We start from the raw sequence: 3,209 nt of genomic DNA, 5'->3' as shown, positions 1-3,209 counted from the left end.
ACTCACACCGAAGCTCGTAGGAACTTACCACACATAGAAGCCGATAGCGCGCACTCTTGGTATCTGTGCGTAGCTCTCGCCGTTTCTAACACAATGGCGGTGCCGCTTCTCCAATGGCGGCTCCGTAGCTCGCGTAGCAAGTAGATAAGACTCTCTCTCAGACACAGTCACGGCGCTCAAAAACTCACTTTGATCAATAATCTGAATTTCCTTAGGTTACAAAAACTTTGGCTTATATACCTCAGCCTTGGAGGTGAGAACATCTCTAACTAATTACATCAGCAAGTGAAATTACTTCGGGATTACAAGCTGGAAACTCAATTGAGTCCCGTTACTTAATGAATGGCTCAAATCAAAATTAATGTCGGAAAGACATTTATTACAATCAATGGTTACAAAATGATGAGTGTGAGCAAAAATGTGGGTGTGATCGTCTGCTGGCTCAACAAGGGCAAACTTGAAACTCTCTTATTTTTTGTTAAAATTTAAAGCTTTTGCTAGTAATTACACTAAAACTTATGTAAATTTTTCGGTTTTCTTAAAGCCAAGCTCAAAATCTAATCGAGATCTTACAATTTTAGTAGGTCAAAATACACAAGACCCCGATTTTTTTTTTATAGTGCCACCCATGTGATTCCTCGCAAGAACAAGGCTAGAAAAATACACTTTCCCTAACCGGCGAAAATAAGGGAAAACTTGAAATCTATGTTGCATTTATTTGACCGAATAATGTAATTTGTATCGAATAACTCATCATTATTCGCGTATTATCATAAAATAAGAGGTATTTTCAAATAATTTTTAATCTATCAATCGATAGCATATTGATCGATATAATATCGATCGATAAAATATTGATTGATAGAGTATCAATCGATACACTAGATTTATATAAAAAAAACGCGCGTCATTGTTTGATACATTTTCGATCGATACCGATTTTGGAGCTTTCTAGTTGTCTATAGCTCACACTCTCTACCTCATACTCTCGAGCAGGTCAGGTTCGCGTACTAGTAAGCATCTTTATTCTTCAAATTCGTGTTTTTATACGCAAATAATTTAAATTTTACTTTTATGTGATTATATTACTGTATGTGTCTCTGATACGCCTTCGGGCCCTCTTAGTCACATAACAGTTTAAAATTTAGGATATAGAAATTACTATGGCTTGTCTGATTTTATATCTTACTTCCATAGTAATAAAAAAAAAAGAAGAAAACATTGACTCTTGTTCTGATATGCTTTGCAACACTCTTACTTGAGTAAATGGTTTAGGAATTTAGATAACACCATACATTGTTTTGATATACTTGTCGGTACTCATAGTTTGTACAGTGTTTTAGGAGACCATTACATAGCATATGCATTTGTTTGATATGTCCCACGACACTCTTACTTTGTACGATGCTTTAACTAAAATAAGTTCCAATGAAAGGTGAGCTAACAAAACACATACTTCTTCCTGCATCTGAGCCTTGGTTCTCACAACGGAAGAAGATACTCCTAGACACGATCTGTGCAAATAAATCTTTTATCTAGTGAGTCTTTAAGCTATACACTTTTCAATATACGTAGTCATGGACCACATGATTCGTAGATCTACATTGTAGATCTATATAATGAGAAAAGTGTAATCTTTAAACTACTCCCCGCGTCACGATCTTTAGTTCTTACAATGGGAGGAGTTTCTCTCAAACACAATTTGTGAAAAAAAAAAACCATTATCTGATGAGCTATTGATTTTTATAGTGTAATTGTTCTCGGCGTCTAGATCGAATGTTTATCCTTTGCTCTTACAACGGGAATAAAACCCCTGAGTCTGGTGCTTAGGACTTGCTTAGATCCTTACAATGAGAAGGATACACACATGACACCATATTTTACATTAATCTTTGTAATTTGTAAAATAATGCATATTTCTATGACTTCATCACATTCCTATTGATAATGTCTTATACATGCGAGATTTTTGATTCGAAAAATCATAACATGTTTCTTTATGATATGAAAAATAATAATTAACATCATGCATAATTGTGTGCATGTTCTTGTGTATATTAATCATAAATCACATTCATGTAAACCTTTGGTTTAGGGTTTAGGGTTTAGGGTGATTGCCCAATGATTGTGTTGTAAAGAATGACTAGAATGTGTTGTATTACATGTCACTTATACGGTTGAGAATTTTTGATTTTTTGTTTATTTGTTTTAGCTTCTATGCACATCATGGGTACTATAGGCAAGATAACAAAAGTTGAGCGCAAATATGTCGAACAATTCGTGTGCACTCATCTTTATGGATTACGAAGTGATCGCCTCTAGGAAGTCTTGCAAGAGTCCTCATACAAATCATTTTTCGATGAGTTATGTAGTGCTACATATGCAACACTAGTTGCAAAATTTTGTGGTGCTTCGGGTGGTATTGAAGTCCTTACAGGTGGTCAGTTGGGCCACGACGTGAGTCGAATCATAGGGCAAGTTTGCAGAGTTGCAAAAACCCTTGACAAACAAATTAAAGGGAAATTTGGCTTCATGGACCGCATGAAGGAAGTAGAGGTCCTCTACAGAAGCATGAAGCAACAAGGAAAGAGACCAAGGATCAAAGAAGAGCCCAAGGATGTACCCGAAGTGCCTGCCGCTTCGGAAGTACCAATCTTTGGCAATGATCCAATGCCACCCAACATGGGAAGTTTAGACCCATGCAACCTCGTCATCATGTGCATGGCTTACATTGAATTTTCACAAATGGCAAGCATTGGATAAGGTAGATACGGCATGGTCACGAAGGTGAAAGTCAACCATGAAACCTTCATAGATGAATTTTATGCTGGCAAGCTAATCAAGGGTGATGATCAGAAGAGTGCCAATGACATAGTGTTGCATGAAGCCACAATTATGAATATCACTCATAGTGGAATCATTGTTGTTCTGGGGTTGGCGAGACACGCTACGCGAGCGCCCACCCTCATCTTCAAGATGTGGAATGGTGAAAACCTCGACCACTGGCTAGAGAGACTCCAAAAGGAGGGGAAGAATGTGGCCATGAGCAGGGGTTTCAGAGACACCGAGGGGACCTTTGAAGGCATCAAGAAGAATATATGGCCTATCATTAATGGATTGCTCCGAAACTTCATCTTCTTGCACATGAATAACATCACTCACAATGATGTTCATGGGAGTAATATCTTGTTGCATTTTGGATGGGTTGT

General features: G+C 37.4%; 1 pseudogene; it reads left to right on the top strand.

Moving 5' to 3' along the window:
• Window positions 1–2,226: 2,226 nt before the first annotated feature.
• Window positions 2,227–2,763, top strand: LOC147436939 (uncharacterized; annotated as a pseudogene).
• The last annotated feature ends 446 nt before the right edge of the window (window positions 2,764–3,209 follow it).

This window comes from Adiantum capillus-veneris, chromosome 17 (assembly GCF_014529385.1).
Source record: "Adiantum capillus-veneris isolate H3 chromosome 17, ASM1452938v2, whole genome shotgun sequence".
NCBI classification, from domain to species: domain Eukaryota; kingdom Viridiplantae; phylum Streptophyta; class Polypodiopsida; order Polypodiales; family Pteridaceae; genus Adiantum; species Adiantum capillus-veneris.
This window is presented reverse-complemented; position numbering and strand designations above follow the sequence as displayed.